Genomic DNA, 18,214 nt, shown 5'->3' on the forward strand with positions numbered 1-18,214 from the left:
TACAAATACATAAGAGAAATATAGATAAAGAGCAATGGAGTCTGCTTCTCCACAGAAATAGAAAGGATGCAAATTTGTGCCCTTGAGATTATATGTACGATAAACTATAAAATAATTGATTTCTCATTGCTAATGAGTAGTAGTGCTACTAATACTTACTGTAAATAATCTGAATATTTTCTCTGTACATTTAAGATAAAAAGCTCCTATCACATTTCAGAATGTGAGAAAAAGCTACAATGACTTCCTAATCTTTTGCCATACATACAACTCCTCTTCACCATGCCTCAGGAAGCATATATCTGATAGCATATGCTCATTAAATATTTGATGTTTTGAAAAGCGTAACTGAGCATTTGTGGTTCTTTTGGGGGAAACTGTGATAATAATAAGTATATAGATGACTCTATATTTACCCTGCTAATTCTGGCAAAAATAAGCAGATGAGACTAGTTCATTTTCAAACCATCCGACAATGCTAATTTTATGGCCTTTTTTTTTTCTTTGTTCAGGGGTGAAAAACAATAACATATGTAAATACATTTATCAAAGAGAGCTGGGAAGCATCACATCTTGCAGTTAAATTAAGTTGGAGCAGCAGTAAAGAACCCAATGCAAGAGACACAGGAAATGTGGGTTTGGTCTCTGAGTCACGGAGATCCCCTGAAGTAGGAAATGGCAACCCATTCCAGTATTCTTGCCTGGGAAACCTCATGGACAGAGGAGCCTGGTGGGCTACAGTACATCCATAGGGTCACAAAGAGTTGGACATGTCTCAGTATGTGTATATGCATAAGTAGATAATTACATAAATATTATGATTTAAAATGAAATTTTTATGGTTAGCTTCAAATATATTTTTGCTAGCTTATCAAGAAATATCATAAAGAATGTGCTATCTAGAAGCCAAAGTAGTTTACTTCCCTTTTGAAATTAATTTTCTTTTCTTTTTAATAATATTACTAGGATTTTCAAAAATTTATCAGTAAATTTCTACTTAAAGATCCAAAACTAAGTCTCAAAAATAAAAGCTATACCTATGCTGGAAAAGATTGAAGGCAGGAGGAGAAGGGGGATGACAGAGAATGAGATGGTTGGATGGCATCACTGACTTGATGGACTTGAGTTTGAGCAAGCTCCAGGAGTTGGTGATGGACAGGGAAGCCTGGTGTGCTGCAGTCCATGTGGTCACAGAGTCGGACATGAGTGAGTGACTGAACTGAACTGAGTGAATTATATTAGAACTAATACAGATAGCCACAGTCAGATTTATGAACATATAAACAGCAGTATCAAATGTAATCAATAGATAATAATTATGTATAAATTTGTAATTTTAAGTGACAAGATAACAGAAACTTAAAAGTTTTCTTGGGGCTTTCCTGGTAACTCAGTGGTAGAGCATCTGCTTGCCAGTAAGGGAGACACAGGTTCAATCCCTCTTCTCAGAGGATCCCACAGGCAGTGGAGCAACTAAGCCCATACACCACAACAGTTGGACCTGTGCTCTAGGGTTCAGGAACCACAAGTACTGAGCCCAAGTGCCACAACTACTGAAGCCTGTACACCCTAGAGACCATGCTCTGCAACAAGAGAAGCCCACACACTGCAACACTAGCAACCCTGGCTTGCCACTACTAGAGAAAAGCATGTGCAGCAAGGAAGACCCAGCACAGCCATAAGTAATTTTTTTTTCAAATAAAAAGTGAAACTACCTCTTATTAATGATTCATAAGATAATTATTAATTTTATTTATTATATCTATTAGAATATCTAGATGTAGATATATCCCCAAGATGGTCAATTTTGTGTTAACATGATGGGTATTTTGATAAGTTAATATGTAGGTCAGTAAACTTTGAATAAAGCAGACTGCCCTCCATAATATGACCTCATCCAATCAATTGAAGGCTTAAATAGAAAAGAAAAAAATTATTTGCCTCCCTGACCAGAGCCAGAAGGGATTCTCCAACAGATTGACATCAGGCTTCATCTACATCATCAACTCTCCTGAGTTTCCAGGCTTCTGGCCCCCACTGTTGATTTTGGACTTGCCTGCCAACACAATTGTGTAACCCAATTCCTTATAATAAATAATGATTCTGACTCTCTGGATAAATCTGACTATCTCTCTGGATAACCCTGATTCTGTCTCTACTGATTCTATCTGTCTGGATAACTCTTACTAACACAATACCCAAAATCAATTTGACTGAAATTATATGTCTTTATATAGCCATCATTTCTGACCTTATAGTACCAATAAAAGTGATTGCAACATGAAAAAAGTCAATCACAATGCCATAAAGTGAAATGTCTAGATAAATTTCTTTGATCAAAATTTTATTTCTTATCATATGGATACTATCGTAAAAAAACAAAAAACACCCTGACCTCCAGAATAAAGCAGATCACATTATTTCTACATAGGAAAGAATTTTGAGCCACACTAAGCTTGTCTTTATTTTGTTCTGAATTTGATTTTAAGAAATTTTAGTCACAACGTTTATTAGTCTGGATATAATAGGGTACACTGTGTTAATAAACAACTCTAAAGCTCAGTGGTTTATAAAGCCAGTTTATTTCTATCCCATGTTAAATGCCCATTGCAAAATGAATGCATCTCTGTTCTAAGTTATACCCACTCTAGGTCTAGGCTGAAGACAGAGAATCTCTGTAGAAGTGAAGCTTAGCAGTGAGATGGCTTTTAAAGCCTTAAGAGTGACACATATCACGTCCACATAAATACCAGTAGCTAAAGAGATTTATATGATCTGTCCTGATTTCAGACTCCAAGGATGCATAATTCTCTTTCTGGGTATATCATCACAAATAACAATGACTAAGTCTGAGATAATTGGGCAAGAATGAAAGTATAATCTTTCTGCAGACAGAATCCTGCAAATTACACTGCCAACACTGACATTGATAACATATTTGGTGTCAACATACTAGATAAAACTACACATGTTGTCAACAGACAGAGGAAATAGAAAGTGATATTATGGTTCACTATAAAAATATTTGTAAACAATAACTATAATAACATAAAACAATTGCCCAATATGTGTGAGTATTTGCAGTTATAATTAAAATCTTGTCCCTAAAATATTCAAATATAAACAGAACACCTGACTCTCAAACAATATTACATTGAAGTCTGCTAGAATCAATAATCTCTGATTCTCATATGATGACACCATGTGTATTTCTCATTTGAAATAATTATTTGTTCTTGAAGGGTTTGGAAATAAAATTGAGATGGAGGAGGACTTGAAAACATGAATAAGTAGAAGTAAAAAGGAAATAGGGAAATCTGGATTTAGAAATAAAACTATTCTCATCAGTAAAACTTTATTTCTCACAAGACAGTGATGTAGAGTAAAAGAAGAATCAATATTTGCTTAAAAGAACAAAATTTGGATATTAATAGTATTGTAGTAAAAACTTTTTGTTTAAAAAAAAAGAAAATCAACCAATACTGTTTAGATAAACTAAGTTTCTTTTACAATGAAACAGTATTGTGATTTCCATTTTTAAGTGACAGTTAATGGAATTTTGTGAAATGCAGTTTTTTGTTAGAAATTATAGTTTTTTTGTGGGAAAATCTCTTTTCTGGAGGCTAACCTTCATGGGAAATAGATAGGGAAACAGTGGAAACAGTGTCAGACTTTATTTTTGGGGGGCTCCAAAATCACTGCAGATGATGATTGCAGCCATGAAATTAAAAGACGCTTACTCCTTGGAAGGAAAATTATGACCAACCTAGATAGCATATTCAAAAGCAGAGACATTACTTTGCCAACAAAGGTCCGTCTAGTCAAGGCTATAGTTTTTCCACTGGTCATGTATGGATGTGAAAGTTGGACTGTGAAGAAAGCTGAGCACCGAAGAATTGATGCTTATGAACTGTGGTGTTGGAGAAGACTCTTGAGAGTCCCTTGGACTGCAAGGAGATCCATTCTAAAGGAGATCAGTCCTGAGTATTCTTTGGAAGGACTGATGCTGAAGCTGAAACTCCAGGACTTTGGCCACCTCATGCAAACAGTTGACTCATTGGAAAAAGACTCTGATGCTGGGAGGGATTGGGGACAGGAGGAAAAAGGGATGACAGAGGATGAGATGGCTGGATGGCATCACCAACTCGATGGACAAGAATCTGGGTGAACTCTGGGAGTTGGTGATGGACAGGGAGGCCTGGCATGCTGCGATTCATGGGGTCGCAAAGAGTGAGACACGACTGAGCAAATGAACTGAACTGAACTGAACCTTATTGATATTCTATAGTTGAAAATCATCCTAAATGAGACAATGAGACACTTGGGAAGTGTGTATGTTTTTACATGATACAGATTTGAATTAAAATCTTAACTCAGAATAGGAGCAGGTGATTATGGTTGACTTCTCTGGATCTCAATTCCTTGTATAAAATAGTGATAACAATAATATTTCAATTAAATAAAAAAGCATGAACAGACCAATCACAAGCAGCAACATTGAAACTGCAATAAAAAAATGTCTTTCAACAAACTAAAGCCCAGGGTCAGATGGCCTCACAGGTGAATTCGGGCCAAAGTTTAGGCAAGAGCTAACACCTATCATGCTCAAACTCTTCTAGAAAATTTCAGAGGAAGGAAAACTCCCAAACTCATTCTATGAGGCCACTGTCACCCTGATATGGAAACCAGACAAAGATAACCCCCCCCAAAAAAAAACACTACAGGCCAATATCACTGATGAACATATATGCAAAAATCCTCAACAGAATTCTAGCAAACAGCATCCAGCAACACACTAAAAGGATCATATACCATGATCAAGTGGGAATTACCCCAGGGATGCAAAAATTCTTCAACATACACAAATCAATCAATGTGATATGCCACATCAACACACTGAAAGATAAAAATCATATGATCACCTCAATAGATGCAGGAAAAGCTTTCTATAAAATTCAACTCACATTTATGATAAAAACACTCCAGAAAGTAAATTTATAAGGAAGGAAACTGAAATAAAGTGAAAGTGAAAGTCATTCAGTTGTGTCCTACTCTTTGTGACCCCATGGACTTTACAGTCCATGGAATTCTCTAGGCCAAAATACTGGAGTGGGTAGCCTTTGCCTTTTCCAGTGGATTTTCCCAACCCAGGGATAGAAACCAGGTCTCCAGCATTGCAGGTGGATTCTTTACCAGCTGACCCACAGAGAAGCCCAAAAGTTCTGGAGTGGCTAGCCTATCTCTTGTCCAGTTGATTTTTTCGACCCAGGAATCGAGCCAGGGTCTCCTGCATTGCAGGCAGATTCTTTACAAACTGAGCTAGTTGGGGACTCCCTACCTCAACATAATAAAGGCCATATACAACAAATCCACAATAAACATTATTCTCAATTGTGAAAAACTAAGCATTTCCTCTTAGATCAGGAAAAAGATTGCCTACTCTCAATATTATTATTCAATGTAGTTTTGGGAATCCTAGCCACAGCAATCAGAGAAGAAAAAATAATAATAATAAAAGGAATCCAAATTGGAAAAGAGAAGGAAAACTCTATTTGTAGATGACATGATGTTACACATCAAAAACCCTAAAGATCCCATCAGAAAATTACTAGAGCTAATCAATGAAAATCATAAAGTTGCAGGATATAAAATTAACACAGAGAAATCTCTTGCATTCCTATACACTAACACTGAAAAATCAAAAAGATAAGTTAAGGAAACAATCCCATTCACTATTGCAACAAAAAGAATAAAATATCTAGGGATAAATCTACCTAAAGAAACAAAGGACCTGTGTGCAAAAAACTCTAAGTCACCAATGAATGAAATTAAGATGACACAAACAGAAAGAAATACTGTGTTCTTGGATTGGAAGCATCAATATTGTGAAAATGACTATACTATCAAAAGTAATCTACAGATTCAGTACAATCCCTATCAAACTACCAATGGTATTTTTCACAACTAAAATTAAAAAAAAATTCACAATTTGTATGGAAACATGAAAGACCCCAAACAAGCAAAGCAATCTTGAGAAAGGAAAATGGAGCTGGAGGAATCAACCTTCCTGACTTCAGACTATACTGCAAAACTACTGTCATTAAAACAGTATAGTACTGGCACAAAAACAGAAACATAGACGGATGGAACAAGATAAAATGCCCAGAGACAAACCCACACACCTACGGGCACCTTATTTTTGACAAGAGAGGCAAGAATATACAATGGAGAAAAGCTAGCCTCTGAAATAAGTGGCGCTGGGAAAACTAGATAGCTACGTGTCAAAGAATGAAACTAGAACACTTTGTAACACCATACACAAAAATAAACTAAAAATGGATTACATATTTAAGTATAAGGCCAGAATTTATAAAGTTCTTAGAGGAAAATATAGGCAGTACACTCTTTGGCATAATCACAGCAAGATTCTCTTTGACCTACCTCTGCTGGCTGCTGCTGCTGCTGCTAAGTCGCTTCAGTCGTGTCCGACTCTGTGTGACCCCATAGATGGCAGCCGACCAGGCTCCGCCGTCCCAGGGATTCTCCAGGCAAGAACACTTGAGTGGGTTGCCATTTTCTTCTCCAATGCATGAAAGTGAAAAGTGAAAGTGAAGTAACTGAGTTGTGTCCAACTCTCAGCGACCCCATGGACTGCAGCCTACCAGGCTCCTCCGTCCATGGGATTTTCCAGGCAAGAGTACTGGAGTGGGGTGCCATTGCCTTCTCCTAGAGTAATAGAAATAAAAATGAAAGTAAATCCACAGGGCTTAATTAAATCTAATGCTTTTTTTACAGCAAATGAAACAATCAACAAGATTAAAAAACAACCCTCAGAATGAGAGAAAATGAGTCCAAATGAAACTGACAAAGGATTAATCTCCAAAACATACAAGCATATTATGTAGCTCAATACCAGAAAAGCAACCCAATCAAAAAATGGGCAGAAGACCTAAACAGATGTTTCTCCAAAGACCTAAACAATCTGTTGTTTCTCCAAACAGATGTATGCCAAAGAAGGCATACGGATGGCCAACAAAACACATGAAAAGATGCTCAACATCACTCATTACTAGAGAAATGCAAATCAAAAGTACAATGAGGTATCACCTCACATCAGTCAGAATGCCCATCATTAAAACATTTACAAACAATAAATGCTGAAGAGGATGTGGGAAAAAGGGAACCCTCTTGCACTGTTGGTGGGAATGTAAATTGATACAACCACTATGGAGAACAGTATGGAGATTCTTTAAAAAACTAGAACTGGAACTACCAGATGACCCAGAAATCCCACTACTGGGCATATACCATGAGAAAACCATAAATGAGAGATGCATGTACCCTAGCGTTTGTTGTAGCACTTTTTACAATAGCTAAGACAAGGAAGCAACCTAGATGTCCAGCTACATATGATTGGATACAGAATTCTCTTATGCATATATAATGGAAGGTTACTCAGCTTTAAAAATGAACACATTTGAATCAGTCTTAATAAGATGGATGAACCTAGAGCCTATTGTACAGAGTGAAGTAAGTTAGAAGGGAAAGACAAACATGTATACTAACACATGTGTATAGAATCTAGAAAGATGGTAAGATGAATCTATTTTGAGGGCAGCAATAGAGATGCAGACAGAGAAGAGACTTGTGGATACAGTGTGGGAGGGAGAGAGTGGGATGAATTGAGACAGTAGCATGGAAACATATACATTACCATATGTAAAATGCACAGTTAGTGGGAATCTGCAGTTTGACAGAGGGAGCTCAATCTAGTGCTCTGTGACAACCTAGAGAGGTAGGATGGGGTGGAAGATGGGAGGGAGGCTCAAGAGAGAGGGGACATATGTATACCTGTGGCTGATTCATGCTGATGTATGGCAAAAACCAGCACAATATTGTAAAAAAATATCTTGCAATAAAAAATTTAAAAAAAATCAAACACAAAAGAGAATCAACATACTATTTAGGTAAATTAAAGTTTTCTTTTATAGTGAAACAACATCATGATTTCCATTTTTAAATAATAGTTAATGAAATTTGTGAAATGCAGTATTTTTCTTAGAAATTATAAAATTTATTGTGAGAAAATCTTTTTTCTGATGGCTAATTTATTGATGTAAATAGCTTTACATAAGATGGTGATACACTTGGGAAAGTGCATGTTTTTACATGATACAGATATGAGTTAAAATCTTAACTCAAAATGGGAGCACGTGACTATAGACTAATAGTTAACCCTCTCTGGATCTCAATGTCATATATAAAATAATAACAGTTATATTTCAATTAAATTTTGTATAGAATTTTAACATTTTTTAATTACAACTTCTATCACTTGAGTTTTTCTTCAGCCTTATAAACATTTAAAACTATGACAGGGAAAACTGTCACAAGAAATAAATGGTTCCCTTTGTATGCACTTATACAAATTAAGATTGTATAGATTTGTTAATTAAAATAGTGAAGTAAGTTAAGAAAACACACTGAGAATTCTTGGAACATTTATAGGATCTCTGTGCTTATTTACAATGCAAGTTAACCATCTATTCTTTCTCTAATCTGAGGTAAATTGAAAGCTAAAGTGCCATCTTTTCTATATCTTTTTTTTCCTTACAGCCATTTACTTAGTAGTGATAGATGGAGCATTTGCTTGTCGTGAATAGCATGCTATACATCTATTTTAATGAATTTTAGCCATCAACTTAATTGATAGTTTCAAACAGTGGGATAGATTTATCCCCACAATGAATAAAACTACTTAACATTTGCAGCCTGTATAAATTATGGTAACACTTCTGTTGGTTCTCCATTTTCAGCCTATTATACTGCTAATTTTAAAAGAAATCAATCAAACTATAGATCATATATCACTAGACCATAGCTTCTGTTTAAGTAAAAATATTTTTTCTATAATACCTTAAAACTGTGTGTTAAATGATTTTGCCAGGAGCCTTCACTGAACCATGAAGCTTTTGACTTGTCTGATGTATATCTCTGTGAGCTCCCTTTATCATTTTTTACTTCAAACTATTTGTCTTTCCCTGGCATCCCACCTGTACAAGATGTCTCTATTGTGATAACTTATTATATAGAGTTTCAGAAAATTTGTCCCCTAATCAGAAATGACTCTAACTCCATATAGGTTATTATAAAGAATAAAACACAAAGAAACAATGATCTAATATTGATTTCTGAAAGTATATATGTATGTATGTGTATATATATATATATATATATATATATAATTTTTCTAGTACAAATGAAAAACCCTAGGTAAAATATCACAGAATCCAGTACACTTCACAGGATTTGGCAATTATATTAGGAAATGGTTCAAAACTTATATAATAAATAATTTCTATGTTTTAATAATTTGTTATATTATTAAACGATGTGAGTTATTTGCTTTTGCTGCATTACTAACAATGCATGTTTTAATTACATTTTATTACATTATATTTTATGGAAGACTGGTATTATAGTTGAATAATGTTCTCAAATAGATTAGAATTAACATGCTGTACAGGGGTAGAAGTATTATAGATAAAAATTGCAATCACTTGTTATTTATTGCAGTATTTGATCTAAATAATAAATTGCTTTAAGATCCTTCATTTTTTTCTTAAGTAGAATTATGTAACTTTTTTCTGTTTTGTAATAACATTTTTTTCTGATGAAACTGCAAAAAATTTAAGAATTGAGTATTTTGCTTTATTTTCATTTAATATGAATTTAAAGAAATTAAGAAATGGGGAAATCATAAGGTAATGCTTTATATATGTTAATACTAATACTATAAAATTAAGATATACTTTAATAAAACATAGTTTAATTAAATTTAATTTTCATGGAGTTATAGGAAAAGAAATGGATCAAAAGTACCACCCACTGGAACACAGCTATTAAACTAAGATATACATTTAAGTTGCAGTGTTACCTGTATTCAATGGTATCCAAGACATCATGTCATTTATTAGATATGAAACAAAAAAATGACCTATTTTTAAATGCTCTGAATAGATATTAAAAGTCTCACTAGACATGGTGGTCCTGATTTAAAGGTGAGATCAGTCAGCATGGTTGAGTTTTTGGTTTTTTTTCCCACAGATTTAATAAGCTACATAAGTGCAGATAACTGAATCCAATGAGGTATTTACAATGAAGAGATATGTACAATGAAGCAAGAAAATGACAAACATTCTGATGTTGTAAGTTGGTTAATTATTTTATTGTTGGAAAATGGAACTTAAGATGGGTCATTAAAGAAGTAAATTTGACAATGACAATGGTCAGAACAAAGATGGAATCTTTGTGGTATTGTAATAGATTATCACCAAATTTATTGTCACTAAATAGCCATACATTGTCACCATAAATCAGAACATTGAAAAGGACAAAGTGGGGATTTCTTGTATAAGTTCTATTGTCTCTATGGCCTCAGGTTAGAGAATCAAAGACCAAGTACTGGAATTGTTAAAGGTTCAGGCACTCGCTTGTCTAGTTGTTGACAGCGACTGTTAAATAGGGGCCTCAGTTTTCATTCTTCAAAGGGTCTCTGATTATAGAGGTAGTTTGGGTTTCCTTAGAGCACAATACCTGGATTCAAAGATAAGTGCCACAAGACAGAAGAAGCCAGGTAGAAGTCCTATATAACATTTTATGATATAACTTTGGAAGTCATGTGCCATCACTGCTATCACGTTCTTGGTGTTCAGGCCTTTACTTTTTCAGAGCAAATATAGGTTCACAGAAACACTGAGAGGAAGGTATAGAAATTTCTCATGTACTCCCTAAACCACACATGCAACTACTCAAGCATTAGCAACATCTTCCTTCAATTTTACAACTGATGAAACTATACTATATTGACACATCATTATCATCCAAAGTCCGCAGTTTACATTGTTTCACTCTTTCGAAAATAATCTTATTTAAAACTTGGTATTATCTGGAATCTCCATTGAGAGCCTGCATTATTCAAGTGAGGTCTCTGCATTTTGTTTCATCAAAAATCCCATTTCTGCCAGTACTTTTTGACCTCTAAGCACTTCATCTGGGCCCCTACTCCCCAGTAACAGTCCTCTGTAAAACCTCATGGAAGACTGCTTTGCATACATCATCTTACTATTCAGTCAGAAATAGAAAGGATCCTTAAAGTCAATATTTGGAGCTCCTTTCCTGAGTAGGATCCTGTTTAATAATAACCTAATGTCACAAACTACAGGTACTCCACTGGCCCTGAACTCCAAGTTCTACTTTTCCAGCTCAGAGATACCACTGTTTTCCATCCCTAAACTAAAAATCTGAAGGGTAAAGTCAACTATAAAGCCAACATTCATAGGTTGCTTAACATGTATTACTTCCCTCCTCTTTCAGACATAAAATTCCAACACCGCCTGTTAAATAACTTTGAAAAATAGTTGTCTTAAGTATTTTCCCCAATTTTTATATTCATTTTTACTGAATATATATTCCTGTAGTGGTTACTCCATCTTGGCTAGATGAGAGAATACATTTTTATAACAGTGTTAATAAACTATGGGATATCTTTTTTAGAACAAAATTAATACAATAAAAAAATCTAAAATATCATTTTCCAAGTAAAATATCCAAGAGAGTGTGTTAATATATTGCTCATATTTAAATAATAGTGGGATGTAAAATTAGAGAAAACTTGGTATACATTTTATTAATGATATCACCATAAAAATATTTTAGCATGACCCAGAGATAGTCCATTACATTATAGTAATACTTAACATGCAGTTGATGAGAATGCAATTATATCCTCAAGTTTTTGAAACATTGTGCAACACTTTGACCTAATTTAATAATTTAAATGTTTTAAAGTAAAAGAATCTGAGTGCAGCAGGAAAATCAAAATAATGTTACAATTATCTAATTACTGATTTCTTATTAATCACTTAACCAGTCTCAGTTCTCTGATGACAGAGATTACACCTTAGTGAAAGTGAAGTGAAGTCGCTCAGTTGTGTCTGACTCTTTGCAACCCCATGGACTGTAGCCTACCAGACTCCTCCCTCCATGGGATTCTCCAGGCAAGAGTACTGGAGTGGGTTGCCATTTCCTTCTCCAGGGGGATCTTCCCAACCCAGGGATTAAACCCGGATCTCCTGCATTCCAGGCAGATGCTTTAACCTCTGAGCCACCTTATTTGTCTCTATATCCCTTTCCTAATACAAAGACTGGACTATAGAGGTTTGTAAAATGGATCAATTTGTTAACAGAAAGAACAATCAAAATACAAGTGGCATCAGAAACTGTGTTATAATCATGAGAATGTGGTAATTGTAAAAATGCAATAATATAATGAACAAATTACTATCAGAAGGAAAATAGAGAATAAATGAATATATAATCTTAAATTTTTAGAATTATGAATATGTTAATGCTATTGTTAGCAGTACTTTCAGAGGGTAAGTTCATCAAAGGAAAGAAAGACAATAGTAGTCAGGCTAATCAATATGAGGTCAGACTCAGGGAATTCAAGATTGATTTGTTCTCCACACATCTTATTGTACACTAAGAAAATTTTCAGATATGCATTTTCTTGTAATTGGTGATGAATTTTGATATAGTAATTTTAATTATAATTAGAAAAGAAATGGATGGAATGAATTGGAGAAGAGATAGTATTATATTTTTATTGAAGTATTCACAAGAACCAGAGTTAGAATTCTCAAAACTATTAAGCTAAGTACTACATTAATGGAAGCTCATACTTAGTCTCAGAAAGCATCTGGAAAAGCTTGCTTGTCAATTATATTGTACTCTGCACTAGGCATTCAGTTTTAATTCTAGGGGTAGGAGTTAACTGCTTTGAAATAAGAATCATGTTGAGAAAGTGACAAGGGTAAATAAAGTGTTTAATTCTACTATTAGGACATAGGGGATTTGTCAAAGGAGAGAGGAAAAAATAATAGAAGTATTTTGACATTTATATATAGAACCTGTATTATTTACCTCAGAATGGCCAGGCAGAGTTAATTGATGGCAAATATGAGTCTATGTGAATATATATAAAATTAAATTTGAAGAAAATATGAAGGAAAAAAATCAGATTGACATGTGAAGACAAAACCAAATACCAAAAAATTCACACCATATTCAAGAACTGAGAGTTTTTTTTTAACTAAAAGTAGAAATTAGACCAAAAAAAAAAAGAGAATAACCTAAGAGTAATTAACAATTGCTCTTTTATTTTTTATTTTTTTAGATTTAAGAGAAACTTTATTTAGATTTTTTCCTAAAGCAACCTAGGTTAAAAACGAATTGAAAAAAGAATTGATGTCAATAGAGAAGAAAAACCTAGACAGACAGACAGACACAGGCAAAGAAGAAAAACCTAGACAGACACACACACAAAGGGAAGACGGCAAGTTCGGGGCTGTCACGTCAGAGTCTCTTCCTCTTGGAAATGAGGTCGTCACAGATCCTGGTCAGCTCATCATTCTCTTTAGTCTTCTGCTCCACCACCTTCTTCAGAGAGTGGACACACATCTGCTCCTTCCTCAGGACCACCTGCAGCACCAGAGGGTCTGTCTGGGCCTTCCTGGGCGATCTCCTCGCTTGCTTGCTGGAGCTTCTCCTCCGCCTGCGCCTTCAGCGCCTGGTACTTCTGAGCCTCCTCCACCCTCTCTATCTAATCCTCGACACACTTCTTCAGCGACTCTTTGTTCTTCTGTTTCTCAAACCGCTTGAAGAGGTCGGAGAACGACTTTTCCATGGAGTGCAAGTCGGCCATCAGTTGTACCTTCTCCTTCAGGACCTTCTGCATTTCGGCCTTGGCAAGCTCCTTCTGTTTCTGAGACTCCTCCATCACCTGGTAGACAGTCCCCTCAAAGCTGTCCATGATCTTCCCCATCTCCAGAAGCCTCTCCTGCAGCGCTGCGCACTTGCCCCGCAGCACCTCGTTCTCTTTCTGCGTGGCCTCCACCGCCGAGTCCAGGTTCTTCTGGCTATACTGCAGCACGTCCACGATCGGCCCCACAGGCAGCAGTGGAGCCCCGGGCCCGAGGTCACACGGAGCCAGGCCAGCCGCCCTGGGCTCCTGGGAAGTCCAGGTCAAGCAGCTGGGCCTCTGGGGGCTTCCAGAGGAAGGTACCTCCACACTGTGAGCACAGAGACCGGGAGAGAAGCCACCCACCATCTGTGTGAGCCCAGGGCTCTCCTCGGAGGCCAGAGGCCCATGCTCGGGACAGGTGGGCCCTGTGGCCCTTCAGGCGGCCTGCTGCTGCTGCTGGGTGCCAGCCCCTGGGGACTGTCCTGCAGGAGTGGGTTGAAGTTGAGGTAGTGACTGCTTCCTCAGGGCTGACTCTTTAAACAAGAATGTCCCAAACTGCTCCAGGTAGTCCACCTGGAGTCCCCTGTGCCTAGGACTTCCATGGGGTCCCAGAACTGCTCCCTACTCAGGTCCACGGTGCGCTCCGGCTCTCTCTCAGTGGGGGGCGTGAGGTTGGTGGGTGCAGTCGGTGGCTCACTGCTTGGGCTGCCGAGGGGCGCTGACCCCCCTGAAGAGCCTGTGGTCCACCACCCCACCCCACCCCTGCCCCCCCACTCCTGGTGTTCTTGCTGGGGCCCTTGTCCCAGGTGTGTCATCTGAGCACACCTGCCAGCTCAGACACAAGGCCTCTGAGGCCTGGCCGCTCTGCAGGTGCTCTGGGGGCAGGCCTCTCCACTGTCTGCGGCCGGGTTACAGTCTGGGTCGTCTAGCTTGTCCCAGCTCGGGCCATCGGACTCATGGAGAGCGAGCTTGCAACCCTTGCTTGCCTCCGGGGGGGCCTTTTCCGGCCTCGCCTCTGGTCTCCTTGAAGGGGGCTTGAGACCCAGGACCTTCCCTCACTTCCAAAGGTTGGGGGGGACCTTTTGCTGGTGGCGTCAGAAAAGTCAAACTCCAGCCAGACGGGCTCACTCCTCAGAGAGCCAGTGGCCTGGCCACGGTCCTCCCTCTGAGCACTGGGGTGTGTGGCCCCTGCAGCCTCTCCTGGGCTGGTCAGGGCCATGTCCTCGTGGCCGGTGGCATCCATGGAGCCCGCTGGGGCCGCTTCAGGCAGGTCCACAAGGGGTTTTTCTCCAGGGTGGGTACCAGAGGGCGAGGCAGGCCCGGCGAGGGGACCAGGGACCCCCTCCAATAGAGCTGAGCAGGTCCTCTGCTGCGTCCTGGGACACCACCCTGCAGGGCTGTTCTGGAGCCGTGGGGCCAAGGGGCATGCTCTCCTCCGAGGGCCGAGGGTGGACGTGCTCTTCCCGGCGCAGTCAGGGCTGCTGGGCGCTGGTCCTCGGGAGGCCTCAGGGTTTTCAACACTCTCTGGTATCTGGGAAGAGCCTGAGGGACCCAGGCTGATCAGGGAAGCTGAGGGGGGCCCACCAGGAGGCTGGTCTTCAGAGGCTGGTCTCATGTCCTCTGAAGGGGGCTCGGCATTGACCAGTACTGGCTTCTGGAGAATTCCATGGGTCGTTTTGGTGTCTGTTTCCTTGGTGAACTGTTGATTCTCTTTCTGGGTTCAGACTTCATGGCAGTTTTCTAATCCAATGGGGTCACCCAGAGCAAAACAGGCTTCGAGCTTGCTGCCCACGCTGGGACTTAAGATCCTGTGTGTCTATGGGTCCCGCAGAGAAGTCTGAAAAGTCACCTTCACAGCTTTGTCTGTGCTTTTCGGTGGCACGTTCTCTTTCTGTGACAGACGGAGAACAGATGATCTTCCGGTAAGTTCCGGTGGTGAAAACAGGAAGTCGCAATTTTCTGCGCTTTTGTCACCAGTGACACTTTCGTCACTGAAGATATGCAGACTCATTCTGCTGGCCGCCGCTTGGAGCCCAGGGTGGGAGGTGCCGAGTTCCAATTGCTCTTTTCATACATCAATATTTTACAGACTGCTTTAAATTTGAGTTTAGAGCAAAAAGATACATGATATCTTCAAGATATCCATGAAACTCCTTGGGGAGTACAAAGCGTCTATACCTCAACAATAGGTGATTAAAATACAACTCAAATTATTCCTTGAGACTGTCTACAAAATTGACCTTAAAAGTAATTATGTCCTCAATTTTGTTAGGGTGGTTTCGTTTCTTTTTTCTTCAGAAATCTTTTAGTTTGGAATAAAATTAGGTGCCAAGTCTCTTCTTTCTTTAGAGTAGATTTGTCTATCAGTGTCTAATTTAAAGGTAAGATACTCACTGATGAATTCTAGACCCATAATTTATCACCTAAAGGACTTTCATGAATGTGTCAGGAACATTCTCTATTTTTTAGAGAATGCTATAATACACTGATCTGGAAATGCTTTGACATGAAGACTTCTCAAAATTGTGTTGAATAAATGGAATTTCTTATATGTAACTATTCTAAATGTGTATAGTGCATAAATAACATGTACTTAAAAAATACTGAGTATAATGGAACTTGTAAAGAAACTATCTAGACAATTTTATCCATACAGAAAAAACCTGGAAATGTCAAATTAGACAATTGAGATGTCAATGTTATTATTTTCAGGACTAAGAGAAATTTTCAGTAGTTTTAAACTTCTATGCATTCCCAAATTATTTGTGCAATTCTTAATTTTTCTGTTTATTTTTGTCCTTTATTATAATTACAGGTTTCCCTTTGTTATGACCTTTTGAAAACTTAAGAAACTGAGAGGTGAACAAGGTAATCAATTATCAAGAAAGAAATTTATCATTATTAGCAAAAACTCAGCAAAAATGACCTTGTCACTTAGATTCTCAAAAAGAGTTCTAAAACAAATACTTTTAAAAATGTTAACATTTTCAATTAAGTTTGATTATTTCAAACAATGGGACTTCCTAAGTGGCTTAGTGATAAAGAATCCTGCCAATGCAGGAGATGTGGGTTCAGTCCCAGGGTCAGGAAGATCCCCTGGAGGAGGGTATGACAGCACACTAAAGTATTCTTGTCTGGAAAATTCCATGCACAGAGGAGCCTGGTTGGCTACAGTCCATGGGGTCACAAAGAGTCAGACATGACTGAGCAGACTGAGCACACACGCACTTCAAGCAATTCACACAGTAATAGATTGGAGGGAACAACATTATGTAAAACAAAGCAACAAGCCATCTTATGCGGATTTTACATTATTTGCATATGGAGTTGATAATTTTGCATGCAGGACTTTCAGCCAAATAAATCAATAAATCTAGCTTTCAAGACTGCAGATGTCAAACTTCCTAAATACTAATGAATGTTAAGTAGAATGTGCTGAAATTAGCAGCTCGATATTAATTATTTTAAAAATGAACTTGTATACCACCTAAATAATAGTCAATCTTAGTATATCTGTGTATATACTATATATCTGTGTAGTATATACATACATATATATTTGTGTGTGTGTGTGTATACAAGGTGTGTGCATATATATGCTGCTGCTGCTAAATCACTTCAGTAGTGTCTGACTCTGTGCGAACCCATAGACGGCAGCCCACCAGGCTCCCCACTCCCTGGGATTCTCCAGGCAAGAATACTGGAGTGGGTTGCCATTTCCTTCTCCAATGCATGAAAGTGAAAAGTGAAAGTGAAGTCACTCAGTCATGTCCGACTCCTAGGGATCCCATGGGCTGCAGCCTACCAGCTCCTCTGTCCATGGGATTTTCCAGGCAAAAGTACTGGAGTGGGTTGCCATTGTGGCTAAATATATAATTTAGCATTATAAAAGAGGAATCCTATAATATATAATAACTTGGATGAACTTGGAAAACATCATACTAAGTGAAATAAGCCAGTTACAGAGGGCAAATTCTACATGATTCCAGCAGTGGCCACAGGACTGGAAAAGGTCAGTTTTCATTCCAATCTCAAAGAAAGGCAATGACAAAGAATGTTCAAGCTACAGCACAATTGCACTCATTTCACATGCTAGCAAGGTCATGCTCAAAATCCTTCAAGCTAGCCTTCAGCACTATGTGAATTGAGAAATTCCACACGTACAAGCTGGATTTAGAAAAAGGCAGAGGAACCAGAGATCAACTTACTATTGGATCACAGAGAAAGCAAAGAAATTCCAGAAAAAAAAGAAAATCCACTTTTGTTTCATTGACTGTGCTAAAGCCTTTGACTGTGTGGATCACAGGAAACTGTGGAAAATTCTGAGATGGGAATCAGTTCAGTTCAGTCACTCAGTTCTGTCCGACTCTGTGACCCCATGAATTGCAGCACACCAGGCCTCCCTGTCCA

The 18,214-nt window shown here is 38.1% G+C and overlaps 1 pseudogene; it reads right to left on the reverse strand.

Moving 5' to 3' along the window:
* Positions 1–13,416: 13,416 nt before the first annotated feature.
* LOC138422417 (transforming acidic coiled-coil-containing protein 3 pseudogene) lies at positions 13,417–15,815 on the reverse strand (annotated as a pseudogene).
* Between the last annotated feature and the right edge of the window lie 2,399 nt (positions 15,816–18,214).

The sequence above is a fragment of the Ovis canadensis genome, chromosome 17 (genome assembly GCF_042477335.2).
Source record: "Ovis canadensis isolate MfBH-ARS-UI-01 breed Bighorn chromosome 17, ARS-UI_OviCan_v2, whole genome shotgun sequence".
Taxonomy (NCBI): Eukaryota; Metazoa; Chordata; class Mammalia; order Artiodactyla; family Bovidae; genus Ovis; species Ovis canadensis.